At 36.7% G+C, this 17,267-nt stretch overlaps 1 protein-coding gene and 1 long non-coding RNA gene across 2 annotated transcripts in view; one reads left to right on the top strand and one right to left on the bottom strand.

Moving 5' to 3' along the window:
- Window positions 1-17,267, bottom strand: part of LOC135072400 (CUGBP Elav-like family member 4) — an 825,344-nt gene that overhangs the window by 391,377 nt on the left and 416,700 nt on the right. The window lies entirely within an intron of this gene.
- LOC135072402 (uncharacterized) lies at window positions 400-7,675 on the top strand. The gene is made up of 3 exons (XR_010257426.1): window positions 400-798; window positions 874-924; window positions 6,956-7,675. It is a non-coding gene; the product is annotated as an uncharacterized LOC135072402 (long non-coding RNA).

Consider the following 17,267-nt stretch of genomic DNA (forward strand, 5'->3'; position numbering starts at 1 on the left):
TCCCATTTTATATTGGAAGTAATGAAATAAAGAAGAAAGAAAGTAAAGACTTGCAAAGCGAATTGAAAATAGAAGATTTTTAAATTCGCTATGCGAATAGCAAATATCAGACCGAAACGGTATTTCTGATGAAATATACAACTCATTGCACAGAAAGTAACTAAGAGGAGGAGTAAATTGATTCTCGAGTAAATACCACGATTCAGCAAAATACCTTACTGTAAGTACTCGCGACCTCAAGAGCTTGAAGTACGGAATGAAAAATCCAGGAAATTGTTTGATAGGTTATCCTTAGAAGCTTCAAAAAGCTGGCACTTACGTCGAAAGGTGAACTGCGATCTAAGAAAACCAACAACCAAACTAACCTACGAGGAAATAACTTGGAACTGAAACAAAGTGTTAAGAAGAGCCATCTATTGGAGCGCGTGAGAAGCTCCAACCAAAGATCAATGGCAATACTATCACCGAGCACACCGCATCGATTACGTCACGCGATGTCAAGAAACCACAACAGATGGCGCTGAAGCACACCTATATAAACGATTGCACGGACGCTTAACGTCTCTCATTCTCATTTGAACTTTCAACTGAAATATTGTAAACGCTTTATTGTAACGTAATAAATCCCAGTATATCTTCAAAGTCGCCTGATTTACCCGTGTTGATCCATACACACAAGAAGATTAGGAGTCGCAGACAATAGCTAGAAATTAGAAGCCTAGGAACACACTCTGAACACGCAAACATTGGACCTTCAGAGCCGCATCATCCATCATCACATCGAGGGATCAGCAAAGGGTCTGGCCAAATCGTTCCTTTTTTCCCCCATCTTATCCCATTTCAATTTTACTAAAGCTGTGCTTGTTCCTCTAGGTACCGTGTTGTGCTTCCTCACGAGTCACGTACGCAGTTTACAGGAATTTGGTGAGTACCCACTTTTATAAATCGTCAAAATGAGTGTTGAAAACGTAACCGTTCGTTGTAAATCTCCTAATTTGTGCGTAGATTCTGATGATACTATAATTAGAGAATTAAATAAAAAACGCGGTTCAATCAAGGGTAGACTGACGTTATTCGTAAAATTTGTAAATTCTTTTCATAGCCACTCTCGTCCTAGCGATAAACAATTAACCGAATTAAAATTGCGTAGTGAATTAGCCAAATCATTATTTAGTGAATTTAATAGCATTCAAAGCTCCATCGAAATGCTCATGGTGTTAGATAGTGAAACTGCAATTCAGTTAGAACATCGTGAATCATTTGAAAATATTTATTACGAAACCATGGCAGAAGCAGAAAGTTTAATAAAACGTTTTAGCCTTTCTGATTCATCTAGTGCTAGTTCTAGGTGTGAAGCTTCGATAAATATTAAGCTTCCTACTATTTCACTACCCTCCTTTGACGGGTCGTTTGAAAATTGGTTAGAGTTCAGGGATACCTACCTTTCTATGATTCACAACTCCACCCAGCTTGATGACATTCGTAAATTCCATTATTTGCGTACATCGCTAACTAGTCAGGCAGCTCAAGTTATTAAATCAATAGAATGCACATCAGAAAACTACACAATAGCTTGGGATTTGCTCAATGAGAGGTATAATAACGTCAAGTTGCTGGTACATAATCATGTGAAGTCTTTATTTACCATTCAAAATCTAAATAAAGAGACTTCATTTCATTTAAGGAAATTAATTGATATAGTTTCAAAGAATTTACGCGCCTTAAAGACACTCGGGGAACCTATAGAATATTGGGATACACTTATTATTTATATCATTACCTCCAAATTAGACGCAGTAGTTGAGAAAGAGTGGGAGGAACATAAAAATAATTTATTTACGCAGCATCATAAACGCATTAAGTTAGACGATCTCATTACATTCTTGAAAAATAAGGCAGACACTTTAGAAATGATTAAAGCGCATAATTCTTCATCATTTTCTAATAGTAAAGTCCCTTTTGATAACAATAAAAAACCTCAACAACAATCGCAACAAAAATCACATATTTTCGCTTCAACAAAAAATAATGTGAATTCCAAAAGTACCCGCACATGCTCATTATGCAGCGGAAATCATTCGCTTTATTCTTGTACTAAGTTTTTGGATTTAAACGTTAAGGCCGGGTAGCAGAGAAAATGGCGAAAATGAGGTTTTCATTTTTCATTTTTGAGGTACTAAACAGTAAAATTAAAGGCTAAGATTTTTATTGGGCATAGTTGAGGATATTTTCTAGGGCTATTAACGGATGGAAACACGATTTGATGAAGTTGACTCGATAGAATAAATTCCCAAAGTTACCTCTATTCGTTTTCTATTTATGGTTTTATTTTTAAAATAAGCGATTTGAGATTCTAAATCTTTTACTAAACTAAAGTTCAGAAATAACTTGAGGGCTTTTAACGGATGAAATTTTTATATTGCGTCTTATTTAGTTACTATGTTAAAAAATGTGGAAAAAATCGTCCATGACGGCTTGGACAATCTCAATCAGTCGCGCGGTGGCGCTTACGGAGGACGGACGCGTGTCAGTTTTTTGGCCGTGACAGTTCGCGATTTGTCAATATTTTTGACAATGATGACTTTGATGAGTCACAGTATAATAATATCAGTGTTACTGGAGAAAGCTTAAATTGTCAATTTTGTCTACCTATTGAAATTTAAATCGTTCGCATCCTTTTAAACGAAGACTCTACTCATGATACATAGTACATTCCTCAAATATGAGACAAAACCAATGAGTTAAAATTACATTTTAATAGTACCTAATCGTACATACAATCGTCTTACACTCTTTAGAAGAGCACACTGACACAAATAAATAATAAAAAATACTGTCTAAGGTCTGTAGCTAAAGGTCTAAGCTGTAAGATAGAAGAATCTTCTAGCCAAAAAGATGGCAGATGCAGCAGATGTCAACGGATTTAAAACTGGAGTTCATATGACTCCTTGTAGACTTGAGTCTCTAGAGCGTCCCTTCCTCCACCATGTGTAAGAATTTTCACAAAAATACTGTCTAAGGTCTGTAGCTAAAGGTCTAAGCTGCAAGATAGAAGAATCTTCTAGCCAAAAAGATAGCAGATGTCAACGGATTTAAAACTGGAGTTCATGTGACTCCTTGTAGACTTGAGTCTCTAGAGCGTCCCTTCCTCCACCATGCGTAAAAGTTTTCCAAAAATACTGTCTGAGGTCTGTAATAAAAGTCTAAACTGCAAGATAGAAGAATCTTTTAGCCAAAAACATGGCAGATGCAGCATATATCAACGGATTTAAGACTGGACTGGCACCACCTTGCAATGTCATCCTCTCATTGTTATTTTTTTTTTTTTTTTTATGTGATAGGAGGCAAACGAGCAAACGGATCCTCTCATTGTTATTTGTAATGTAAATTATTTTTAAAATGTATTTAAAAAATAAAATGTTCGTTTTATTATTTCAATAATCTGACCTCTCAACTCAACTACACTACACAAACACCTTTGTTCGCAACTGTACTGACGAAACCTCGATATTATACTGTGCGTTCATTTAAGATGGCAAGCTTTTTGCTGCGGTAATGCACTCCAGGTAACCGTGTGTGATGCTTATTGCTCATAGTGATTTTCGATACAGAGCCCCGTACATACGTTATACATAAATTATGGAAAGAAAACACCCAGACCAATACAAACAAATATGTATGCAATTTTAGTATGATATTTTTATTTATTAATAAACAAAAAGACTGAACAAAATTGATGCGTGTACTGATTAATGTAATTAACCACATGCAAAGCTTTGTGAATTGCAACAACTATAATTTATTATCCAAGCTCTAAATAGTCGCTACTACGAGTAACATAACTGATCATAAAATGTTTTTCCAATCGCTCAAGCTCCCGAGGATCTACCGATAGGTCGGGTGACGTAATCTTGAAATTCTTTTAGCCGGCGCGGAACTTCCGGAAGGTCGGGTGACGCCACGCCTCTTTGAACCGTGTTTACTTTGGCAGTTATATTCTATATTTATTCGATTCTAAAATATATTCCCAAAAATTTTGAAAGTTGTTTTAATTTGTATCACTTGGATATGATTTGTATTAGAAAGTGCTGTGAGTGTGACGCTTGAACGGAAGGAAGTCAACCTAACCTAACCAACTGCGTATTTCTAAACTGCGTATTTCTATACTGTGTAGCCGCGAGAGCTCTTTGGCGCGCTGTCTTCGGCGAAGTATTGCGCGCGCAGATTTTGACAGCGCGAAATACCTACTTTAGCAGAAATACCAAGCCTTAAAGAGAGATTAGAATTCGTTAATAATAAAAGGTTATGTGTTAATTGTTTACGAGCTGGACATTTCGCTTCAGATTGTTATTTTGGTCCGTGTAAACAGTGCAGTAGAAAACACAACAGTTTATTGCACAGTAACAATAATGATAAAGTAGAAAACGCATTAGTATCAGTCGTGGAGTGCCAACCGGATTCGAACCCCGTACTGCACTCGTCGGCAGTGTTACATACAGCCGAACCGACACGAAACGAGAATTCGAACAATAGTTTGTATACGCAGGCGTCAGAAACTGTTTTATTATCCACAGCTTTAGTGGAGATAGCAGGTAATGACAATGTATATCATAAGGCTCGCGCTTTGTTAGATAGCGGCAGTCAACACTGTTTAATTACAGAAAATTTACGTAAAAAATTAAAAGTCGATTCGATACAGTCCACATATCATATCACAGGAATAGGGCATTCACACACTCAGTCAACAGAGTTGTGCGAAATTAAGGTCAGGTCATTAAACGGTGATTATAATACTCGCTGTAAATGTATAGTTTTGAAACATATAACTTCAAATTTACCAACAGTTCCATTACATTATAACTCTTTAGACATTCCGAATAATATTCAGTTAGCCGATTCGTTATTTTATTTACCGTCAAAAATTGATTTATTGATCGGGGCTGACGTGTTTTGGGAATTGTTGATAGAAGGGAAAATGCGTTTACCGACAGGTCCTTACCTACAAAACACTACGCTAGGTTGGATTATTTCAGGCATTGTTTATAATTCAAAATCAATAAATAATAAAAGCCGTGTGGTGACGGCAGAGGAGAATACATTTGTCACCAACCCCTACTCTTCCCGCGGGTGTCGTAAGAGGCGACTTAGGGACTACACATCAAACAGAGAACGGGCAGCAGCGCTCTCTGAAAAACATCAATCTTTTAAACTGCGATCTCCTACTCGCTTGAAACATTAACTTATTTACATAATATTCGCGTACCGCGTCATGTTGTAGGAACGTGTGACCATTCTAGGATCGAATTACACATATTTACGGATGCGAGCGAGGCTGCATACGGTGCGTGCGCTTATGTTCGGACGTGCAATAGTAATGATGACGTCATCACGGTGAGATTATTATGTTCGAAGAGCCGCGTCGGGCCAGTGAAACCGGTTAGCATTCCACGGCTCGAGTTATGCGGTGCACTATTGGGAGCTAGATTGTATGATAAAATAATTAAATCACTTCGATTGAACTTTGACAAAGTTGTTTTTTGGACAGATTCTACTATAGTTCTCAGATGGTTGCAAATGTCACCACATCAGTTAAAGACTTTTGTTCAGAATCGCGTTGTTGAGATAAATGAGTTGACAAGCAACACAATTTGGCTGCATGTAAACTCGTCAAATAATCCAGCTGACCTGGTTTCCCGTGGAGTACTTTTAAATGAATTGAGTTCATCAACTTTATGGTGGAACGGACCCACCTTTTTATTTGAAGATAGCATAAAATGGTCACAAAATCAAAATAATATTTTACAGAACTTAAATGATTTACCTGAGTTAAAACTTCCCACTACAAACTTGTTGTGTAGTAGCGATTCTAATTTACCTATCATTGATTTCAGCCGATTTTCTAAACTAAATCGATTACAAAGAACTTGTGCTTATGTAATGCGTTTTATACATAACATACGAACAAAATCTATTGATGAGCGGTTACACGGGCCGTTATCAGTAGAAGAACTTGATAAATCCTTATTGTTTATAGTTAGACAGGCACAAATAGAATCGTTTCCTGAAGAATACAATGCGCTTTATAATAATCTTGCTATAAATAAATCAAAACGTAATATTTCCAGTTTAGATATATTTTTAGATGCTGACAAAATCATAAGAGTCGGGGGCAGATTAGTTAATTCTGAATTTTCATATGACAAAAAGCACCCCATTTTATTGTGTAGTAAACATATCTTTACCTATTTATTATTTCAAAGTCAACATTTAAAATTATTGCACGCTGGGCCTCAATTAATTTTATCTCATATCAGAGACAATTGTGGCCACTAGGCGGTAGAAACTTAGCAAAAAAAGTCGTTAACCAGTGTCATATGTTGTCGTTTGAAAGGTAAAATAGTACAACCAATCATGGGTAACTTACCAACTGAACGAGTAACTGCAAATTTTCCTTTCATAAACTGTGGAGTAGACTATGCTGGACCTTTATTTATTTTAAATAAGAAAGGTAGGGGTTCCAGACTAGAAAAATGTTATTTATGTCTGTTTTTATGTTTTTCAACTCGAGCGATACACTTGGAACTAGTAACTAGTTTGTCTTCACAGAGTTATATTTTAGCACTGAAACGATTTATTTCCCGGAGAGGAAAACCTTATCAAATATTTTCCGATAATGGACGTAACTTTGTAGGAACAGCTCGTGAATTTTCAGATTTTTTAAAGAGTAATTCTCAGTCTATCATTGATTACGCTTCAGATAATCACATTAAATTTAAATTCATTCCCCCTTACGCGCCTCATTTTGCCGGTTTATGGGAAGCTGGGATCAAGTCCTGTAAGCACCATATAACACGTGTGGTAGGAAATGTAAACATGACTTATGAGGAATTCAGCACAGTTTTGGTACAAATTGAAGCTGTCCTGAATTCCCGCCCTATGTATCCTTTATCCTCAGACCCCAACGACTACTCTCCACTCACTCCTGCCCACTTCACTATTGGTCGGCCGCTGACTGCACCTGCAGAGAGTGATGTTACCGCTGCAACCACGAACACACTCAATCGTTACCAGCGAGTTGAACAGCTGAGGCAGACATTTTGGAGGAGATGGTCTACAGAGTACATATCAGAGCTTCAGAAACGTACTAAATGGCAACAGAAAACTGAAGACTTGCAAACTGGAACATTGGTTGTCATAAAGGACGATAACCTTCCGCCGCTGAAATGGCGGTTAGGACGCATAATAACTCTGATTTCAGGCAGTGACGGCGTACCAAGGGTTGCTGTCATTCGGACGGCCACGGGCGTCATACACAGGGCATTCTCAAAGATATGCCCACTTCCGGTCGCTGAGGTGCCAGGTTCGAGGCTCGGCGCGTGACACGACGTGAGCTGAGATGTTGAGAGGGAGTCTCTCAAGGCCCGCCGGAATGTTAAGAAGAGCCATCTATTGGAGCGCGTGAGAAGCTCCAACCAAAGATCAATGGCAATACTATCACCGAGCACACCGCATCGATTACGTCACGCGATGTCAAGAAACCACAACAGATGGCGCTGAAGCACACCTATATAAACGATTGCACGGACGCTTAACGTCTCTCATTCTCATTTGAACTTTCAACTGAAATATTGTAAACGCTTTATTGTAACGTAATAAATCCCAGTATATCTTCAAAGTCGCCTGATTTACCCGTGTTGATCCATACACACAAGAAGATTAGGAGTCGCAGACAATAGCTAGAAATTAGAAGCCTAGGAACACACTCTGAACACGCAAACACAAAGTGTTGCCTTATTTTAAAGACTGCCACGGCATGCATTGTTGTCAGTTTTTGAGTTTAAAAACTACATTTAAAAAACACGACCTCCTTTAGTGACATAAGCTTTAAAATTCATCGGTCGACGCTTTGACAGCTGCCCGTCAACTTCACAATAGTGCCGCCAGTATAAACGCTTCCTGCGACCGGAGGCGTCAGACCGCGTGTACGTCACTAAATTATTCCGCTGCCCCTGTGGACGGTTTAATGAATTTTTAATCAAATTACAACACCGGCCCCGTGAGAAATTTTACAGATAAATCTTTACTGTTATCGTGATATAATAGCAGGATCATTGTGTCTGACGTAAGACCGGTTCCGAGTTTCGAAATGAGATTTTATTTGAGATGTTTACGTTGAATTATTTGAGTTTTGATGCTCGTAAGAGAATGTTTGCATTATTTAATTTGGGATTTTCTGTACGTTACATTATTAGGTCGTTTTGGAAGACTCTCACACGTAGGTGCTCAGGTGTAATTATTTTTCCGTAGTCTTAATTGTAGAGACACGAGACATTAGTATTTTCTAGAAATGTATGTGTTTTAAGGACTCTGAAAATGACTTTTATTAACGTGCTAGGGCAAACTAAAGAAGGATATGGGAACCCATTACACGGCAAAACAAACTGTAAGTTACAAATTTTTATTTTATCTCTTCAACCATTACAGCAAAAAATTCTGAAAGCAAAAGATAACAACAAAGTATATTTTGCGTTGTCTCAAAGACATGGTAGAGTATATTGGTTCCCCCATAATAGATGTGAGTACTAAAGGTTTAATATCTCTTCAAGCATAACAGCAAAAATTCTGAAGGCAAGGACTAACAAATACCTTGTTACTTTTAGATACCATTTTTAGATATTTACGGCGCGAAGCCCCTCAAGAACTCAATTTCGAACGCGTCCTGCACCCAGACTACCGGAGATATGAGGCTGGAAGTGGCCAAGATAAGCGGAGAGGATAGACAAGCGGAGACGGCGCATTATTTATAATCTAATATGCATGGAACCGCTGAACGCCCTTTCTCGAAAATAATAAATAAATACGGGAGCGCGGCCTCAGGAATATTGGAGCCATGAAACCAGCGGGGAAAACAGAGCGTTTCTTAAGTTTGAAAATTTTTAAAGATAGCGGAAAAAAAATAGCAAAAACTGAATAAAAAATTAGCTCAGTAAACGTACGTATTTATATTGAAAACACTTATTTGACATTACTACAAAACCTTCTACTGTAACAAAAAACTCTTTATTTTACATTCATACAACCTTCTACTGACTGACGATCTAGGAAGATCGCGGGAGGAAGCACCCAGATACTGCGTAACTGGTCGTTGTAGAATTAATCCTTGTAAGTATTTAGCTTAAAACGTTCTAGACTAGAAGAAGCTCTACGAGTATTTTCCAGTTTTCCATCAAAATACAAAATCATCAAAAAATAACTTTACAAGCAACGCCAGTCTTATTTTTTTATTGTATCCTCTATTTTTGTGGCCCCAAGAAACAGCCGTCTAAAACAAACGTCGTCAAATTGAAATGTCTTAACAAACACTAGATTTGTAATGAACATTTTGTCTGAAGGAATTCTATAGAAGATCGCAAACTTTTCAGGCTTCTTTTGGATAGTTAATCCGTTTAATTTTGTTGTTTTCAAAGTTTAAACTTCTTACATTTATGTGAATATGCGGGGGTGCTGTGCTGATATCCATCCTCAACACGTGTAAATAAAGGATATTTGTCACATAAGATAATCATAGTATTTGATATAGTTTTCTGATCTCATATTTAATTCAGTATTTCCTGTTTTCGGGCCCAACAATAATATGCATAATAGCACCTTACATACTTAAATTTCTACTATCTATCTATACAATGGCTTAAATCTCCCCCTATTGCTTAAAAAAAACCAAAACCTATAGACAATCTCTGAATCACGGAAAGAATTATCCCCTTTTTGATTTTTTACGATAATTTCAGCGAAAGAATTGAAAAGTAAACAAAATTAGGGATACTTCCCACCAAGACCACTAATGCTATTTCTTTTTGAACTCACCAAATTCCGCAGTAATCAATCAGTACTTTGAGCAAGCCCCCGGCGGATAACGGAATCAATCTATCTATTAAAACAAATTTCAAAAGGGCAATCGAAAGTGCGTTAGCAAAAATCCCATTTAATAATTAATTTTACAAACTTCACTCGGATAAGCTGGGAAAGTCGGAAATATTGAAAAAAAGGGCCGATCACACTTTTATTGGGCCATAACCGCGGCTATTATGGGGGTCTAGTATAGCTTCGAAGCCCCTCAGTGTTCGGATAATATTTTTAGTCGTAACACTAAAATTAAAATAATCATAAAACGGTGTAAAACTCAGCTACTGGTAATTTGGTGTATCCTTTACAGCTGACAGTAGCGCGAAAGTGCAACCAAAAAGTACTCACCCATTACATAATTATACGAGGTTTAATTAAGCCCTTTTTGAGGTGATAGCAACTTAATGTTTTATTCTTTATTTCAGCAATGCAAGCAAGTCTTTTGTGACATTATTGGTATAGTAAAAATCCACAGTTTAATGGAAATATGAATAATTATAAATGAATACTTATGTAAATTATCTTGGGATACTTTAGGTGTCTTTATAAATAATATTGACTGACATACGTCTGAGGGCATAATGTGAGTGTACACTGTACACCAACCGTCATCGCTAGCATTAAAGGCCTCCACAGACCAAACGCAGGGCAGTAGCAGCGCAGTTTGAATGCGGCGGGCCCGCGCAAGTTGTAATATAAAAAACTCTTTGAAGTGTGTCACACCAAATTTGAACGCGGGCCCGCGCTCCAACCGCGCCGCACTGCAACTGCCGAACTACAAACGAGGCGGCGCGGGTGCGGGACAGGAACGGCGCGAACGCGGGCCCGCGCTGTTGTATTACTATAGCGGCCATATTAGCATGACACACCGGACGCAGGGCGGTAACAGAGCGTTGAAAGCGGTTTTCGAATATTTAAATTTTTGACAACCGCCCGCGTTGCAACTGCTTTGAAACTGCGCTGCTTTCAGTGTGCCTCAGCCGCGCTGCACTGACCCGCACTGCTTCTGACCCGCGTTTGATCTGTGGGAGCCTTAGACATTAAATGTAGAGATTATACAGTGTCCCTACCGGATACTTTTAAGACGAAAATCTTCATAGATGTTTTTGACGCACTAGCTAGAGACGACGGTCAATGTAAACTCGCACTAAGCCCTCTGATGATAATATACGAATGTATCAAAGGGATTGAGGTTCGGCAATACACGAGAACCCTTGTGTTATTGGTCAGAAATACCTACACTGAATAACCAGTAGCCCTGACAAATTCATACACCAGCAAAAGCTGTTTGCCTTGCCTGTGTGTAATCAAACTTTGAGGGACACGCGAGTTTAAACTCTATTGCATTTGAGTCCATCGTGAAATATATGACGGTAGAGTCAATACGCTTGTTTGCTGTGAGGTATATTGATGTTGTTGCGGCACACCGAATATTAAATTTTGGCTCTATTCAATCAGGATATCAGTTCAACGCATTGATTTCTGGTAATTCAATATGTTTACACCGATGCGATCCTGTACATATAAATTATATTGCGGAATGTAAATAAACAAATGTTTGCATTTGGTATTTAGTTTAGTAGCAAAAATAAAAAGCTTAACATGTACGTGGTTGTAAACACAATCTACTTATTTATTTAGAAGTTACTTGGGAGCATAGCATTTCATAGAGATCATTGGATTTTCTAGTAAATATAAATACGTTAAGATGGATGTATGATTGAATTATTTTCGAAATCAAGACAAATTCCTATTCAATTAAGTACTTGTAAAAGTATTAGCGGAAATGAAATGAAAATTAGGTCTCTACTCATGATATAATTTAAGTACATGCTGCCAGTAGGTATCTTTGCCCCTTGTTGCAAAAAATCTTTGCAGGTACATTGCTGAAAGCATAGCACAACTACCTACCTATACATCTTACTCAAAAATATTTTTAAATATGCATAACCAAATGCCATTGCTATCCCAAACCGTGGAAAGCAAACGATCGAACACTCGAGAGCGATCGGCAAACGTTCGCTCCAATCCGCGCGACCTATGCGCTGGCACGCGCTGCGACGCCCTCTGTGTTTTATGACGCATATATTTTTGGACGATGTTTGCGAGCACTCGAACTGGGAGTGCTGAAAACTATGTTTGGTTAATGGAAAATAATGGATCTATGTATACTTTTTGAAAGTTCTACTGAGCTTTACGCTAGGCTTACATAGCATTGGCACGATCCTGGCTTATGTAGTAAGAATTACAGAAATTGTAGCCAATGTTGTTCTGGTACCTAGCTAGAGGTTAGAGCAAATCCCTCTAGCAATTAAGGCCCACAAAACACACGTAAGACCTTGTAATATGAGAAAACTCATGTTCGTAATTTGTTTTCTTATTTCTTAATACGTAACTACGAGTTTTATAGCCTTTTTTAGCAAAAACCAAAAGCTTAAACATTAAACCATATTTCGCTCTCCGGCATCACTAAAGATACTTACTGCACATAATATTTCTATTCAGCGAGCCCGAGCCTCGCAGATTTTCAAAATAAATGTTACCTCCGCAGAGAAACTCGGCGTATTCCTTGCGGATTCCAGATAATAAATTTTAGAATGGCAAAGTGATTTAGACGAATGATTTCGGATTTGTGGATTGCGCCATAAAATTAAATGACGTATTGAATGTTTCTGAACGCTCCATTGATCTTTATTTGTCGATAAAGATGTTTTCTGGCTTTGTTGATGTTGCGAAAGTATTGTGATAAATCGTCTTGAGAAGTATGCCTATGACTAGGCCGCTATAGCAAAACGATACTAAAATCTCGATTGAAACTTATGCATAGATCCTGTCCAGTAGGCCTAAGATGCGCGCCGCGATAAGCGGTTATCACACCATTTTATCGATTTTGCCCATACATTTTGACGTCGATAAAAGTTATCACGGCGCGCATCTTAGGCCTACTGTGATTAGTTTCATATCGAGATTCAACCAATTTAACTCAAAATCAACTTTAAGTGAATCAGTAAAGAAAAATATTGAAATTTGTTTTCTGGCACTTTTGAAATGGTGAAATGAGTAGGTACTCTTACTCCTTGTTGAACTTGAGTAGAAAAGTTTTTGTTCTTAAAATGTTTCTTCAAAACAACAATGTTGAATCTTTTCTTTGCGTGATTAAATAATAAACCGATCCTGTGAATACGCCTTAGTAGGTAGCATACGGAATAATTCAACACTGGTAGTTTTAAGTAATAATAAGGGAGCTTTCAAAACTGTTCCGTAACACCCGCTTTAAACGGGCGTATGTATATTTCCCTTCCAAAACACAATCTGATTGACCTGTCCCGTGATATATAGGTACTACATAAACCAATATAAACCAACTCGATCGCTGCCTCGCCTGCACCGTTATTAAATGTTTACATTCGAACGTACCGTGGGTAATGCAAACAATGTGGATTTTCCCTCAATACCGCCTAATCCTTCAGTATTTTCAGGGCCATAATTTATTCCTTTTGTGACATCAAAGGTACAATTTAACGTTTTTACATTACCCGCATTCATGTAAAAGCATAACGAGCTATTTATCCAGCAGGATTAATACATCGATATCTGAAATTATAATGGGTTCGTGTTTGCGAAATACAGGGTGACTTTGCAATCAGTATCCAAATTTTTAAGAGTGACTCAGAATCAATAACTTAGGCCCAGTTTTTTGATTCATAGTTAAAATAACTAATTGTTAAATTTTGCTACTAAAGGTTAAATATTAACAAAAGGTAAACTAATAGTTGAAAAATGTACTAAAAGTCAAGCTAACCATTGTCCGAAAAAAATATTTTTCTGATATTTAATCACTTGTCATTTGACATCTGTTAAATATAACTATTGGTTATTTTAACTACGAATCAAAAAACTGGACCTTAATCGATTTTTGTAAAGAAAAAAGTTTTTTTTTATATTTAACTAACTTATTTTTATCCGCTGCGCGCGGTTTCAAAATTGGCACACGTGGATAAGTTGCTTCTTTCATAGAAAAATACGTACACACAGTTAACTACAAAGCTTAATAGACATAATTTTTTGAAACTATCTCAAAATTTAATAATCCCAATCATTTGTCATTTAGCTAATACTTGCTTTAGACTTGGCATATTTCCTACATCGCTTAAACGAGCAATTGTAACACCTGTGCACAAGGGTGGTGACAAAGGCTGCGTCAGCAACTATCGCCCCATTTCGGTCTTAACTTCAATTTCAAAAATATTGGAAAAACTTATTAATAGTAGACTAGTAAATTTTTTAAATAATTTTAACATATTGTCCCCCTCGCAATTTGGATTTAGACAGAAACTATCAACTGAAGATGCTATTCTAACTTTAACGTCATCAATAGTCGAACATGTAGACAAAGGTAATAAATGTCTTGGAGTATTTTTAGATCTAAAAAAAGCCTTTGACACAATCTCGGTCTCCACCCTTGTGCTCCGGCTTGAAAAATATGGTATTAGAGGTGTCCCCTTGGCCCTTTTGACTAGTTACCTTCAAGACAGAAAACAACAAGTTAAGATAGCAGATAACGTGAGTGACTTGGTTGAAATCTCGTCTTTTGGTGTCCCACAGGGAAGCGTCCTAGGGCCAACCCTATTTTTACTGTACATCAATGAACTATGTAACATGAAAATCCCAAATGCAAAAATAATTTCTTATGCTGATGATACAGCCATTATCTTTACTGGAAAATCATGGGACGATGTGCAAGGGACAGCAGTTGAAGGACTTACAACTATAAAAAAATGGTTAAACTCAAACCTACTCACACTAAACATTAAAAAAAGTAATTTTATTTGCTTCACACCTAATAAACGCACACAACCGGAAGAAAACTTTCAAATCAAACTACATATTTGTGACAGTTCCCAACAAAACACATGTACATGTCTTTGTATTGAGAGAGTTTCCACTACTCGATATCTAGGCGTTATTATAGATTCTCATCTGTCTTGGCATTCACACTTGGACATGCTAATGAATCGAATAAGAAAACTTACATGGATTTTTAAAAAGCTTAGGCATGTCACAACTAAGGACCTCATAAATAAAATCTATATAGCTCTAGCTCAATCAGTTTTTTGCTATGGAATCTCAGTTTGGGGGGGCTCAACTAAAACGAAACTTCTGGAGGTTGAAAGAACGCAAAGACGGTTACTTAAAGTAATGCACTCTCTGCCTTTCAGACATTCTACTGAAGAACTTTATAAACACGGAGATCTCCTTTCTATAAGAAAACTATATATATTAGCTGCCATATTGAAAATACATAAAAGTATATACTATGACCCTAAAATTAATAACAAAAGAAGAAAGGACAAAGCTGCTCCTACTATTCCTTCCAAAACAGCCTTTGCTAGCAGGCAATTCACTAGACAAGCTGGTTTCTTGTACAATAAAATTAACAAAATACTGAGCATTTATCCGCTTACATCTCACTCTTGTAAAGAGAAACTTACACTCTGGTTAAAATCGCTTAGCTATTTGGATACCGAAACACTTTTAAAAAATAATATATAAAATTTATCAAAATACCTGAAAGTTAAAAAGGCATATAAAACGTAAAATCACTCTCTATCATAACTTAACATAATACAACATAACACACACACACACACACACACACACACGCATACACACACACACACACTTACAAACACCATATTTTCTAATTCACCTTATATTTTTTCTTTACCTTCTACTTCAAGTTTGTAATCTAATTAATAACCATTTTGTTTTTTGTTTGTTAAACTTACCCAAAACTAGCACTGTCTGAATGGGCGGTGACTACCTGATACAGGTATACTTTTACTTACTAGGTATGTCACCACAATTTTTGTAAAAGTTGGTTTGTTAACGAATAAAACATTTTTGATTTTTGATTTTTTTTTTTTTTTTATAATGGTACGCGAAAATAAGCCTTAATTTAAAATATTAAGATATGGACACCCACTTAGATTTTCAATACCTACTGATTACAAAATCACCCTGTATATTCGTCTGTTATTTGTGTAAGAACTTACACGTCTACGTTAACCACCGATCAAACTAACGGATCATGAAAGTCATATTTACTCTCGTATCAAGTTAATCTAAAGTTTTTAGTATGCATTTAACGTTAGCAAAGACTCACTTTGATATTTTAATATGGATTCTCTCTCTTAATTTGTTTTACAACATTATTTTCAAAAGTCAAATTACTTATGCTTATGTAACTTGAGTAGTTGACTTAAAAAGGAAATTAATACATTTTCATATGTATTGTATTGTACTCTAAAAACTTACATTTTTCTCATTTCATTTTTCATCTCATTTTTATGTTATCTCACAAGTAGTGAATAATCTCAACTAAAAATCTCTCTCATCACCTCACTGCGCTTAATAGAGCGAATATTCAAGTTGCAAATTATTCATTCTATGTACAGTTTGCCGGTTCGTGAGCACTTTATCGACAAGACCGCGATTTTAAGCATCATTAAACATCGATAATTGACGGGTCCTCTATTAATATTGACTCCGAGAAGCCCCTAGAACGCCTCTTGGTGTTAACGTTTAAGTGAAAGATATTATAATTTTCCACATGTTCGATTATCCCGAAGGCTTTAGGGAATAGTGTACAATGTAACTTTGGGTTAGTTTAATTGTGTGTGATTTTGAAGGGTGTGTTTATTATGAGCCCGTAAGATTTGACTATGAAACCAATTGCTGTGTTAAGGTGAAAGGAAAATGGATACGCCTTCATCTTGTAAAGGTCAGGTCAATTTCAATCATTAACTCATAAATATACATAGGTCGTAAATTTACACAATGTTTTTGTAATGATCGCAAAAGTGGGAATTGCGAGATTAAATAAAGTTGATGTCAATGAATATAGTGAGTCAAAAGAGGTCTGTGAGTGTCACAATCACATATTATGAGCTCAATCAGACCGATTGATTTTAGACAGTCAATTCCAATAAAGTTTAAAGATGCTCTAAACTTAACTAGAAGAATTTTTTTGTGTAGGTACCTATTTCAACTGGAAATCAAAGTTTTTGAAATAATAGACTAATTTTTAACCATCAAAGCATCGAGGCTTCCCAACACTAAGAAAACTCACAAAAAACATCCCCTAAATCACGAATAGTCCAGTACATTTTAGCCACTAGTAAATTTACATGGGCTGTTATAATTGTTGTGTCCCAAAGACAGATGATCTTTGCCAAGACATTTATTTCTCGAAGCTAAACAAGTTAATCGTCGTTTGGACATAAATTGAGATTAACTGTTAATCGATACACTGTACAGAAGAAGGTTGCGCTGAGGGCTATACATTTTGTAATTTGCACCCG

The sequence above is a fragment of the Ostrinia nubilalis genome, chromosome 6, assembly GCF_963855985.1.
Source record: "Ostrinia nubilalis chromosome 6, ilOstNubi1.1, whole genome shotgun sequence".
Taxonomy (NCBI): Eukaryota; Metazoa; Arthropoda; class Insecta; order Lepidoptera; family Crambidae; genus Ostrinia; species Ostrinia nubilalis.